Source organism: Triticum aestivum, chromosome 4A (genome assembly GCF_018294505.1).
Source record: "Triticum aestivum cultivar Chinese Spring chromosome 4A, IWGSC CS RefSeq v2.1, whole genome shotgun sequence".
NCBI lineage: Eukaryota > Viridiplantae > Streptophyta > Magnoliopsida > Poales > Poaceae > Triticum > Triticum aestivum.
In genome coordinates this window covers 728,670,786-728,685,265 of record NC_057803.1, presented here as the reverse complement: position 1 = coordinate 728,685,265, position 14,480 = coordinate 728,670,786, and positions in this window count along the sequence as shown.

Below are 14,480 nucleotides of genomic sequence, written 5' to 3'. Positions count from 1 at the left end.
CAGGGCTCAGTGGAATCACTAGGAGACATTTCCCGGTAAGAGAGGCTACTAAGGATAAACAACTAGATAGTCAGATCCCACACATAGCAATACACATTACACGTACGCATAACATGCAAGTATGTGCTGTACAACATGGTATCACAACATAACTCAACAACTCATATAAATAAGGCTCAAAGAGCCAACATAGCATTTCTTGCAAACAGGGGTCACAGGACCCATCATACAGAGCATACAAGCAACAAGCGGAAGCATTACATGTCTGAGTACAGACATCTAAAAATGAAAAAGGCTGAAGAGCCTGACTATCTACAACATCCGATCAAGATCGTAGCTGAGGTACAAGCTACTTGTCGAAGTCCACAGAAACTAGTAAGACCGAAGTCTCCGCTGCAAAAACATAAATAAAGCAACATGAGTACAAAGGTACTCAGCAAGACTTACATCAGATCCTATCATATATGCATTTGTATAAAGAAGATAATGTGGGGTTTAGTTGCAGCAAGCCAACTTTGACTCAGTGGCTATCCTGTTCTACGACTACAAGAACTTCTTGAGGTGAGACAACGTACACGAGTCCACTAATCACCACACAATACACTACTATGGATTCATCCCCGTCTCCCTACGGGAAAGCCATCCATAGCACTCACACTTGTCTTGAGCAATTTAGAGTATCCACTTCAAGTTGTCTATGTACCATGTAAGCATCCAAGAAGTCCATAACCGCGGACCTGGCTATTCGAATATATCATGTTAACCCTGCAGGGGTGTACTTCTTCACACACGCTCTCGCCACTTACCGCCATGTACACTGCATGTATCTCGGCAACCTTCAAGCGGAAGCCTGGCGAGGGTGTCGGCCACGACCTGACTAACCACACAACACTCTAATCCAGGTTTATCGCCTATTCAGGTTCCATCCGCAAGGAGATCCGGTCGGGGTTTCACTCACGGCCCCAAACGATGTGTGCAGGGTTCCCAAGCCCACCTCGTCGGATGGATCTACGCTTGGTACACCGTGCCACTGTGCCTAGTCTGTCCCAAGCCCACCTGGCCGGGTGCCACTTGGTAGACTACTAACACTACCTACAAACACCAGAAACTAGTTGCGACTCCTGGACAGAGATCAAGTCGGTTAATAAGTCGAGAGAGTCAATTAAGGATCCCAATGTGTGGTAGTATCGAGTCATTGGACAACATACATAGAACTCAGTGCTTAAGGACAGTTCTAGTGAGACAACCCACCATGTACTCCTACATGGCCTCTCACCGCTACCTTTACCAAATCGTGTTCACACACTTAACTCTCTGCACCAGAACATATCGTAAAACTCCAATTCATTCCCAATGAATCAGACCTGACACAACTCTAAGCAATAGCAGGCATAGCATGGTAGGAACACAACAATGGCTTCAATCGACTCCTACACATGCTAGTGGGTTTCAACTATTTACTGTGGCAATGACAGGTCATGCAGAGGAATGGGTTCAACTACCGCAGGACAAAGTAGCAGTTGAATCGTTGTTGTCCTAATGCAATAACAAAGAGCGGAAGCGAGAGAGTAGGATTTTATCAGAATGAACAAGGGGGGTTTGCTTGCCTGGTATATCAACAAGGAAGGCACTGCTCCTCAGACAAGTACTCTGGAATGGTCTCCGGAGCAGGACCTATCGAGAAGGAACGGTGTCGACAATCAATACACAAGCATATGCAACAATATGATGCATGAACATGGCATGAAGATGTGATGTTGTTTGTGCTAATGCTGTTAGCATTCATTTGGTTGAAGTCCATTTGAACCAAGAATTCAAATGCAACTCCAAATTAAGCCCTTATAAATGCCATTTATAAGTCCATTTGAAACTAGTACATATGGATAGATTGCATTTTTCTGATAATTTTTCATATATAAATTATTTCAATCTGAGTTACGGTTGAATTTCTATGATTTTTTGAAGTTTGGCTAATTTTCTGGAATTACTAATTTAATTTAAATCCAGAAAATAAATAATTGCGTCAGCACTGTGTCATGCTTGCGTCAGCAAGTCAATAGTGCTGACTGGTCAAACCTGACGTGTGGGGTCCACACGTCAGTGACACGGGTTAAACAGGGGGGTTAGTTTTATCTTAATTAAAGGATTAGAGGCACCAGGCCCACTGGTCAGTGTCAGGGGGTTAAATAAGCGGTGATTAGCACTAAGCTAATCACCTGACGGGCCGGGCCCATGTGGCAGGGCTCAGGCGACGGGGCTCGCTGCCGGCGACCTCTGGATGCGGCGGAGTCCGCGCCACAGGCCACGGGGACGGCGTCTGATAGCACCGGGACGTAGCCCGGGCTCTCGCGCATCTGGTGGGTAGGTGGGAGGAGCTGGGGGGGCGGAGCTCGCCGGAGCGAAGCTCACGGCGGCGGCCGGAGCACGGGCTCCAAGTGGGAGCGGGCTGTGGGGCACGGGGAGGCCACTCGTGGGGCTCTGTGGCACCCTCGTGGCACCAGGAGCACGGTGACGAGCTCGGTTGCAGGCTGTGGTGGCCAGGGCGACGGCGGCGACATGGACGGCGGCGAGAGGCTTCGGCCGTGGTGGGGAAAGGGGCTACGGCATGCGGGCGGCTAAACGGAGAGAGGGGAACGGGGCAGGAGCTCACTGTGGTTCCGGTGGCGTCTTCAGCGAGCTTTGGGGAGGCCGGACGGCGGCATGGCAGCGAGGACGATCTCCGGCGGCCAGAGATGAAGACGACGGTTCCGAGGACGTAGCAGAGCTCTCTCGGGTTGCTTGGCTCGGTGAGGAGGGAGAGGGGGTCGCGACGGAGCTGTCGAGCGCGTCGGGGAGGTGCGGCAGTGGTCGAGGGCGCGGCAGAAGTGGCCGGTGGCGGCGGTGGCGCTCGGTCGGGAGAGAGGAGAGCGAGGGAGAGGAGAGGAGAGGACTGGGGAGAGTGAGAGGGTCCGGGGGGGCGCGTGGCGACGTGCAGGGAGGCCAGAGTGACGAGGAGGGGAAGCAGGAGGTGGCGGGGAGACGTGGCCACGGCCGGCTGTGGCGCGGCCACGCAACAGCTCCTACTGGCAGGAGCTTGAAGAAGCTCCTGGCAGTTGGGCTGGGCCGGCCTGCTGGGCTGCAGGGCCAGGCCAGGCTACACAGGTGAGTGGTCCCAGGTAGGTTCCCTTTTTCCTATTTGTTTTCTTTTCTATTTTTCTGACGTTTGTTTTGATTTAATAATAATACTAAATCATTTTATTTACTTATGCCAATTTTTCTAGGAACTAGTGGTATTATTCCGGAGCTCCTCAACAAATGGCATAATTTTTGGACATATATTATATATATAACAAATATATATCCAATGCAAATATTTATGCATTAATTCCAAATGTCCAAAATAAATACATATGTGCTCTTAAAAATATTGGATTGATTTTTATCTCTGTACAATATTTTCAGAGAGGAACATGAGCATTTTCTTGGACCTTTTTGGAGCAATTTTTATTTGGGTCATTTCCAAAAATGATTCTGAGGGTTTCACAAATCCCCATTTCAAAATTAAATGGAATTTAAACATGATGCACAAATGACTAGCTAGTCTAGGTCATACCAGAACTAGGGATGTGACAACTCGCCCCCACTTGAAAGAATCTCGTCTCGACATTCAGGGGTCGATGGAAAGAAAGCAGGGTACTCCATTCGAAGACGATCTTCTCGCTCCCAGGTAGCTTCTCTCTCGGAATGATGAGACCACTGAACCTTGAGAAACTTGATGTTATGACGTCGAGTGACATGCTCTGCTTGATCAAGAATGTGAACCGGGTACTCTCGGTATGTGAGGTTATCTTGGAGATCAAACGTTTCGTGGTCCACGTCACGGATGGGATCCGAGAAGCAACGCCTGAGTTGAGAGACGTGGAAGACATCATGAACTCGAGAAAGATGTGGGGGTAGTTCCAACTGGTAGGCACCCTCTCCTCGTTTAGCGAGAATGCGAAAAGGGCCGATGTAACGAGGAGCCAACTTGCCTTTGATACCGAAACGATGGGTACCCTTCAAAGGAGTAACCCGAAGGTAAGCTTTGTCGCCAACTTCATAAGTCATATCCTTATGATGACGATCATACTGGCTCTTTTGACGAGACTGGGCTGTTTTCAAATTCTCACGAATGATGCGAATTTGCTCTTCTGCCTCCTGGATCATGTCCGGTCCAAAGAATTGTCTTTCACCTGTTTCTGACCAGTTCAAAGGTGTTCGACATCTTCGTCCATAGAGAACCTCAAAAGGAGCTTTCTTGAGACTGGATTGATAGCTATTGTTATAAGCAAACTCGGCGAAAGGAAGACATTTCTCCCAATCCATACCGAATGAGATAACGCAAGCTCTAAGCATGTCTTCGAGAATTTGGTTGACCCTTTCCACCTGACCACTCGACTGAGGGTGGAAAGCGGTACTGAAGGAAAGATGGGTTCCCATGGCAGTTTGGAAACTCTCCCAGAAATGAGAAGTGAAAAGACTGCCACGGTCTGAATTGATCTCTAGTGGAACACCATGAAGTGACACTATTCGAGAAATGTATAAGTCAGCGAGCTGACTAGCAATGATACTCTCTCGAACAGGAAGGAAGTGACCCACTTTGGAAAGACGATTAACGACTACGAAGATAGCGTTATTCCATTTCTTGGTCCTGGGAAAGCCGGTGGTGAAGTCCATACCAACTTTATCCCGTTTCCACTCAGGAATGGATAAGGGATGAAGGGTGCCAGCAGGCTTTTGATGCTCTGCCTTAACGCGACGACAAACGTCACAATTAGCAATGAAGTCGGCAATTTCTCTCTTCATCCTAGTCCACCAGAACCTCTGGCGTAGGTCCTGATACATCTTAGTACTACTGGGATGAATCGTGAGAGGGGATTCATGCGCCTCCTTAAGGATCAGTTGTCGAAGATGTTGCTTCTTAGGAACCACCAGACGGTTCTCTAAGAAAACAACACCTCGATCATCAACAGAGAAACTACGAGCAGCTCCCTTCTTAGCGTTATCCTTGATTCGGGAAATACCCGTATCAGATTGCTGGCTAGTTATGATCTGATCCTCAAGAGTAGGTTTCACCATTAAGGTAGAAAGGAATCCATGAGGAGCAATGTGAAGATTAAGCTTACAGAATTCCTCATGGAGAAGTGGTTGGCCCTGCTGCAACATGAGATTGTTGCAATAGCATTTACGACTTAGCACATCAGCCATGACATTACCTTTGCCTGGGGTGTAAGTAATCCCTAGATCATAATCTGAGATCAACTCCAACCAACGTCTTTGCCTAAGGTTCAAATCTGGTTGGGTGAAGATATACTTGAGACTCTGGTGATCGGTGTAGATCTCGCAACGTTTACCAAGAAGGTAATGTCGCCAGGTCTTGAGTGCATAGACTACGGCTGCAAGCTCTAGGTCATGTGCAAGATAATTCTCCTCATGTGGATGCAACTGACGAGATGCATAGGCAATCACATGACAATCCTGCATAATAATGCAACCTAGTCCCTGTCGTGAGGCATTGCAGTAGATAACAATGTCTTTAGTGAAATCCGGTGGCACAAGTATGGGAGCAGAAGTCAGGCGTCTTTTCAGTTCCTGAAAACTGTACTCACACTGTGGGGACCACTCAAACTTTTTATCTTTCTTGAGAAGTTCCGTGAGAGGTTTGGCCACTTTAGAGTAGTTTTCAACAAAGCGGCGACAATAGCTGGCTAGACCAAGGAAACTCCTAACTGTTTAATGGTTTCAGGTGGAGTCCAATTGAGAACGGCCTTAACTCTCTCGGTATTGACAACAATGCCCTTACGAGAGATTACGTGGCCTAGGTAGGTCACTTCTGGCAACCAAAATTCACACTTGGAGAACTTGGCATAAAGGCGGTGCTCTCTGAGTTTTTCTAACACAAGTCTAAGATGTTCGGCATGCTCTTCCTCGTTCTTCGAGTAAATAAGAATATCATCGAGGTAAACCACGACGAACTTATCTAAGTACTCCATGAAGATCGAGTTCATCAAGCGGGAGAATGTAGCTGGAGCGTTGGTTAGACCGAAGGACATGACGGTGTACTCGTACTGGCCATAACGAGTGACAAAAGCTGTCTTGGGGATGTCCCCATTTCTGATCTTGATTTGGTGGTAGCCTAACCTCAAATCCATCTTGGAGAAGATTGAGGATCCAGCGAGCTGATCATACAAGTCGTTGATCCTGGGGAGCGGATATTTGTTCTTTATCGTGACCAAATTAACGGGACGATAATCTACAACCATCCGGTCTGTACCATCCTTCTTCTTGACGAAGAGGACGGGCAAGCCCAAGGAGAAGAACTAGGACGGATGAAACCCTTTTGCAAGGACTCATCAAGTTGTTTCTTAAGCTCGGCTAGTTCTAAGGGTGCCATCTTGTAAGGTCTCCTAGAGATTGGAGCAGTTCCTGGGATAAGATCTATGACGAACTCTACATCTCTGTCAGGTGGAACACCTGGCAGTTCCTCTGGAAAGACATCCGGAAAGTCACGGACTACCGGAATATCTTCAAGATCTGGAAGAGGGCTGGCATTAAGAGAACAGAGCTGACGCTTGGCCACTCTAGTGGAGACGGTGACTATCTTGCCAGATGGATGTGTAAGCTGAAAAGACCTGGTGTAACAATCAATCTTGGCATGATGAGCTGTCATCCAGTCCATACCCAAGATGATGTTAATATCCAAAGACTTGAGGGCTATAAGTGATGCAAGGAATACAAGTCTGTCAACAAGGATTTCGTTACCATGGCTTACACTAGAAGTTTGCCATTTGGATCCAGGAGTTTGAATAAGTAGTGGGGAGGGCATATCACAAAATGACATGTCGTGCAAGCAGGCATAGCTTTCAGAAATGAAGGAATGAGACGCTCCAGTATCGAACAAAACCGATGCTGGATGACAGTTGACAAGGAGTGTACCAAGAACAACATCTGGATCATCATGAGCGTCTTTAGCTGAGACGTGATGCACACGTCCCTGTTTAGGGTGAGCTGACTTGGCACTGATCATCTTGCGTGATGGCTTACCACGGCCAACAGACTTCTTGGGCTAGGGTGGAGCAACTCTGATCTGAGTGCAAATACGGGCAATGTGGCCTGGCTCTCCGCACTTGTAACAAATATTGGAGGTAGGACGTGGACCCGCATTGGCAGGCGGTCCACCAATAGGCCTGGGTGGAACATACTGCTGAACTGGATGAGGTACCACATAAGATGGCCTCGGTGTATATCCGGGTGAAAGAGCGAGTTTGGAACCCAAATCCGGCGCTTCTGAGAACTAGAACCGGAGGAAGATCCCAAATCACAGTTGTGCTTACGAGACTCCTCGTAAGTGAGTTGAGCTGTTTCTGCATTGATGGCCTTGTTCACCAGAGCCTGGAACGTATTGCAATGGTGCAAGTGGAGATCACGTCGCAACTTGGGGTTGAGACCCTTCCGGAACCTAGCCGGCTTCTTGGCGTCCGTGGACACCTCTTCTGTGGCATAGCGGGCGAGGTTCTCAAACTCTCAACTGTAAGCATCAACAGCCATCTTACTCTGGGTGAAGCTACAGAACTCTTCTCTCTTGCGATCAATGAGAGCCAGAGGAATGTGATGCTCGCGAAAAGCCTCAGTGAAATCTCTCCAGGTAGGAATCTGGCCAGCTGGAAGCATAACCTCATAGTTATGCCACCAAAGACTAGCAGGACCTTTCAGGTGGTATGTGGCATAGGTGACCTTGTCATCTTCAGCTACGTTCCTGGAACCCAACTTATGAGTGATACTACAGAGCCAGTCATCTGCATCGAGTGGCTCGATGGAATGATGAAAGGTAGGTGGGTGCAAGCGAATGAAGTCATGAATGGTTACAGACCCTTTGAACCGATGTGCGGTGTTCTCCTCGATACGTGCCAACAAGCGGTTAGACTCACGCTTGTTCCTCTCCATCTCTAACATGAACTCTATCAACGAAGGTTGATCGGGAGGATCCTCGTCCCTACCATCTCCGTGCTTCTGGCTACGAACAACAGAACTTTGCTTAACTGATGACATCCCGAGAAACAAAACCAAGGACGGAATCAGCGTCATCTATAGGCTGTAGAATGTAGGACAAGGAAATTAGTAACTCTCGAACTCCTAGGGCAATTCCGGCAGCATAACGGCAGTAAAATGCTCAGAATGAGACATCCTGCTAAAATGGGGTAGTAACATACTCAACATCACCAGTCAAGGTTCTGAGATCATACTAAACAGACTACACCGGAAGTACTCAAAACTGGGATATGACTCTGATCAACCAATCCTATGGGACTACGGAGTAGTAACACGTGATCCTTATGGACGGAGGAGAAAGCCTAGTTCCTTAACCCCGCAGGAAAGATAGGATGACTCCGATCAGAAGGCCATGAGGTATAAGGAGTAAAAAGAGCCTTACTTTCCTTCCCACAAACAATCCCCTTACATAACTAAAGAATTTCTAGACTCAACTTCGACCAGTTTGGCTTGGTAATCATAAAGGCAGTCAGGCTCTGATACCAAAGCTGTGAGGACCCCGATTCTATGCCATACCGATCTAGCATGTATCACCTCATATCACTTTGCGGCCTCACGCACGGTATTCCCACGGGTGTCGCCTTACCATGCCCGGGACCATTTGCGCCTTTTGGCACACGTATATGATAGTGTCGCTAGCATCCATATGACAAAGAACCCGGACTGACATGGCTAGTCGTGAACCCAAAGTGGCACTAACTTACAGGGACAGGCATACGTGACCCAGCAACGAACGTGTCGGTCATCAGCGTGTGAATCCGGGCTGTAGCAACTAGGCTACCAGGACTTCGGTAAACCGGGCTGTAGCAGGCTAACAGGACTCTGGTAGACACCGCGTGACATTTCCCCGAAGGGACAGACACAGGAACGAAGAAGGACACATGCCGTCCAGCCTAAGTGTTTCGGAGAAGTAGCAAGCTACCAGGGCTCAGTGGAAGCACTAGGAGACATTTCCCGGTAAGAGAGGCTACTAAGGATAAACAACTAGATAGTCAGATCCCACACATAGCAATACACATTACACGTATGCATAACATGCAAGTATGTGCTGTACAACATGGCATCACAACATAACTCAACAACTCATATAAATAAGGCTCAAAGAGCCAACATAGCATTTATTGCAAACAGGGGTCACAGGACCCATCATACAGAGCATACAAGCAACAAGCGGAAGCATTACATGTCTGAGTACAGACATCTACAAATGAAAAAGGCTGAAGAGCCTGACTATCTACAACATCCGATCAAGATTGTAGCTGAGGTACAAGCTACTTGTCGAAGTCCACAGAAACTAGTAAGACCGAAGTCTCCGCTGCAAAAACATAAATAAAGCAACATGAGTACAAATGTACTCAGCAAGACTTACATTAGATCCTATCATACATGCATTTGTATCAAGAAGATAATGTGGGGTTTAGTTGCAGCAAGCCAGCTTTGACTCGGCGGCTATCCTGTTCTACGACTACAAGAACTTCTTGAGGTGAGACAACGTACACGAGTCCACTAATCAGCACACAATACACTACTATGGATTCATCCCCGTCTCCCTACGGGAAAGCCATCCATAGCACTCACACTTGTCTTGAGCATTTTAGAGTATCCACTTCAAGTTGTCTATGTACCATGTAAGCATCCAAGAAGTCCATAACCGCGTACCCGGCTATTCGAATAGATCATGTTAACCCTGCAGGGGTGTACTTCTTCACACACGCTCTCGCCACTTACCACCATGTACACGTCATGTATCTCGGCAACCTTCAAGCGGAAGCCTGGCGAGGGTGTCGGCCACGACCTGACTAACCACACAAGACTCTAATCCAGGTTTATCGCCTATTCGGGTTCCATCCGCAAGGAGATCCGGCCGGGGTTTCACTCATGGCCCCAAACGATGTATGCAGGGTTCCCAAGCCCACCTCGCCGGATAGATCTACGCTTGGTACACCGTGCCACTGTGCCTAGTCTGTCCCAAGCCCACCTGGCCGGGTGCCACTTGGTAGACTACTAACACTACCTACAAACACTAGAACCTAGTTGCGACTCCTGGACAGAGATCAAGTCGGTTAATAAGTCGAGAGAGTCAATTAAGGATCCCAATGTGTGGTAGTATCGAGTCATTGGACAACATACATAGAACTCAGTGCTTAAGGACGGTTCCAGTGAGACAACCCACCATGTACTCCTACATGGCCTCTCACCGCTACCTTTATCAAATCGTGTTCACACACTTAACTTTCAGCACCAGAACATATCATCACACTCCAATTCATTCCCAAATAATCAGACCTGACACAACTCTAAGCAATAGCAGGCATAGCATGGTAGGAACACAACAATGGCTTCAATGAACTCCTACACATGCTAGTGGGTTTCAACTATTTACTGTGGCAATGACAGGTCATGCAGAGGAATGGGTTCAACTACCGCAGCACAAAGTATCAGTTGAATCATTGTTGTCCTAATGCAATAACAAAGAGCAGGAGCGAGAGAGTAGGATTTTATCGGAATGAACAAGGGGGGTTTGCTTGCCTGGTATATCAACAAGGAAGGCACTGCTCCTCAGACAGGTACTCTGGAACGGTCTCCGGAGCAGGACCTATCGAGAAGGAACGGTGTCGATAATCAATACACAAGCATATGCAACAATATGATGCATGAACATGGCATGAAGATGTGATGCTGTTTGTGCTAATGCTGTTAGCATTCATTTGGTTGAAGTCCATTTGAACCAAGAATTCAAATGCAACTCCGAATTAAGCCCTTATAAATGCCATTTATATGGGTTCACCTATTCAGAAGGTTTAGGTTGGTTTGTCATGCATGAAACTAGTACAGATGGATAGATTGCATTTTTTTGATAATTTTTCATATATAAATTATTTCAATCTGAGTTACGGTTGAATTTCTATGATTTTTTGAAGTTTGGCTAATTTTCTGGAATTCCTGATTTAATTTAAATCCAGAAAATAAATAATTGCGTCAGCACTGCGTCATGCTTGCGTCAGCAAGTCAATAGCACTGACTGGTCAAACTTGACGTGTGGGGTCCACACGTCAGTGACACGGGTTAAACAGGGGGGTTAGTTTTATCTTAATTAAAGGATTAGTGGCACCGGGCCCACTGGTCAGTGTCAGGGGGTTAAATAAGCGGTGATTAGCACTAAGCTAATCACCTAATGGGCCGGGCCCACGTGGCAGGGCTCAGGCGACGGGGCTCGCCGCCGGCGACCTCTGGACGCGGCGGAGTCCGTGCCACATGCCACGGGGACGACGTGTGATAGCACCGGGGCGTAGCCCGGGCTCTCGCGCATCTGGTGGGGCAGGTGGGAGGAGCTGGGGGCGGAGCTCACCGCGGCGGCCGGAGCACGGGCTCCGAGCGGGAGTGGGCTGTGGGGCACGGGGAGGCCACTCGAGGGGCTCTGCGGCACCCTCGTGGCACCAGGAGCACGGTGACGAGCTCGGTTGCGGGGTGCGGTGGCTAGGGCGATGGCGGCGACATGGACGGCGGCGAGAGGCTTTGGCCGTGGTGGGGAAAGGGGCTATGGCATGCGGGCGGCTAAACGGAGAGAGGGGAACGGGGCAGGAGCTCACTGTGGTTCCGGTGGCGTCTTCAGTGGGCTCGGGGGAGGCCGGACGGTGGCGTGGCGGCGAGGACGATCTCCGGCGGCCGGAGATGAAGACGACGGCGCCGAGGACAAAGCAGAGCTCTCCCGGGTTGCTTGGCTCGGTGAGGAGGGAGAGGGGGTCGCGGCGGAGCTGTCGAGCGCGTCGGGGAGGTGCGGCAGTGGTCGAGGGCGCGGCAGCAGTGAGCGAGGGAGAGGAGAGGAGAGGACTGGGGAGAGTGAGAGGGTCCGGGGGGGCGCGTGGCGACGTGCAGGGAGGCCAGAGCGACGAGGAGAGGAAGCAGGAGGTGGCGGGAAGACGTGGCCACGGTCGGCTGTGGCGCGGCCACGCAGCAGCTCCTACTGGCAGGAGCTTGAAGAAGCTCCTGGCAGTTGGGCTGGGCCGGCCTGCTGGGCCGCAGGGCCAGGCCAGGCTGCATAGGTGAGTTGGCCCAGGTAGGTTCCCTTTTTCCTATTTGTTTTCTTTTCTTTTTTTCTGACGTTTGTTTTGATTTAATAATAATACTAAATTATTTTATTTACTTATGCCAATTTTTGTAGGAACTAGTGGTATTATTCCGGAGCTCCTCAACAAATGGCATAATTTTTGGACATATATTATATATATAACAAATATATATCCAATGCAAATATTTATGCATTAATTCCAAATGCCCAAAATAAATACTTATGGGCTCTTAAAAATATTGGTTTGATTTTTATCTCTGTACAATATTTTCAGAGAGCAACATGAGCATTTTCTTGGACCTTTTTGGAGCAATTTTTATTTGGGTCATTTCCAAAAATGATTCTGAGGGTTTCACAAATCCCCATTTCAAAATTAAATGGAATTTAAACATGATGCACAAATGACTAGTTAGTCTAGGTCATACCAGAACTAGGGATGTGACAAAAACACATAACTACCCTAACTATTACAGAGATTCACTCCTGGGTGTGAAACACAGAAGAAAGTGATGATAGTGAAGCCGATCACATCCCAGGTCTTTGGGTGTGAAACTTTTTCTTCGCGTGTGTCCCTTTGCACGTAGCCATGGAAAATCTTCATCATTTAACTTGATGCTCGGGTCAATATTCACTCCCACGATGTTTCTTTTCATAATCTTCTGACATGTTTGTCTTGTCATAATCTTATGACATGTCTGTCTTGTCATCCACTCCCACGATGTTTCTTTTCCATGAAAGAACTATGTGGCGCTTTGGCTCGTCGTATGATCCATTCGCTTCCTTATATTTTCTTTTTCTCGGCCTGGTAGACATGTCTTTCACATAAAAAATCTGCGCCACATTATTGGCTAGGACGAATGGTTTGTCTGCATACGGAAGATTGTTGAGATCCACTGTTGTCATTCCGTACTGCGGGTCTTCCGTTAACCCGCCTCATGTCATATTGACCCATTTGCACCAAAACAAAGGGACCTTCAAACCACCTCCATAGTTAAGTTTCCATATGTCCTCTATGTAACCATAATATGTTTCCTTTCCCATGTTGGTTGTTGCATCAAAGCGGACACCATTGTTTTGGTTGGTGCTCTTCCTATCTTGGGTGATCGTGTAAAATGTATTCCCATTTATCTGGTACCCTTTGAAAGTCATATCTAAGATGGTAACTGGGACATCGAGTACATGTCATCTTCAATATCACCATCATGTCGTCAAACAACCGGCAAAAGTCCTCATTTGTTCACGTGTAATCCAGTCGTCAGACTTCTCCGGGTGTTTGGAGTGTAGAAAATTCTTGTGTTCCTCCATATACAGAGCCACCAAGGCATAATTCTATAGAACTGTGTAGTGTGCTTCAGTGAAAGAATGCCCGTCCAGACATATTATTTGATCCCCTCCTAGCGTGCCTTTTCCATCCAGTCCACCCTTATGCCGCGATTCAGGAACACCAATTGGCTTAAGGTTAGGAATAAAGTCAATACAAAACTCAATGACCTCCTCATTTTCATGGCCTTCCGCGATGCTTCCTTCTGGCCTAGCACGATTATGAACATATTTCTTCAAGACACCCATGAACCTCTCGAAGGGGAACATATTGTGTAGAAATACAGGACCCAAAACGTTAATCTCTTCGCAAAGGTGAACTAGGACGTGCGTCATGATGTTGAAGAAGGATGGTGGGAACACCAACTCGAAACTGACCAGTCATTGCACCAAATCATTCTGTAACCCTGGTATGATTTCTCGATCGATTACCTTCTAAGAGATTGCATTGAGGAATGCACATAGCTTCACAATGGCTAATCGAACGTTTTCCGGTAGAAGCCCCCTCAATGCAACCGGAAGCAGTTGCATCATAATCACGTGGCAGTCATGAGACTTTACACTACTGGAATCAGCTACTTTGTCATCTGCCAAATCTTTGACGTCCGCTAGCGGACGGAAAAGAAGCTCTTTGCCATCAGCTACCGAAAAGCAGACGACAAAGAAAGAGCTGAGGGTAAAGAAGGTCTTTGCCATCAGCCATGTCTTTGCCGTTAGCTAGCGGATGGAAAAGAATCTTTGTTGTCTGCTAGCTAACGGCAAAGAGGGAGGTGGTACCCGCTAACAGGAAAACTTAACGTCCCCCTTCTTTGCCGTCCACAGCAGACGACAAAGATAGAACAAAAGCTAACGGCAAAGGCACGGCGGACAGCAAATGCTAACCTAACTAACGGCCGAGCCCCCCTCCCACCCCCCCGCCCGTTACTCTCTATGTTTCTCCCTCTCTCCTCCCCAACGCCCACATCGATCCACACCCACCGCGCCGCACCCGCCGCCCGGCACCGCCCCCGCCACCACCCCTGCC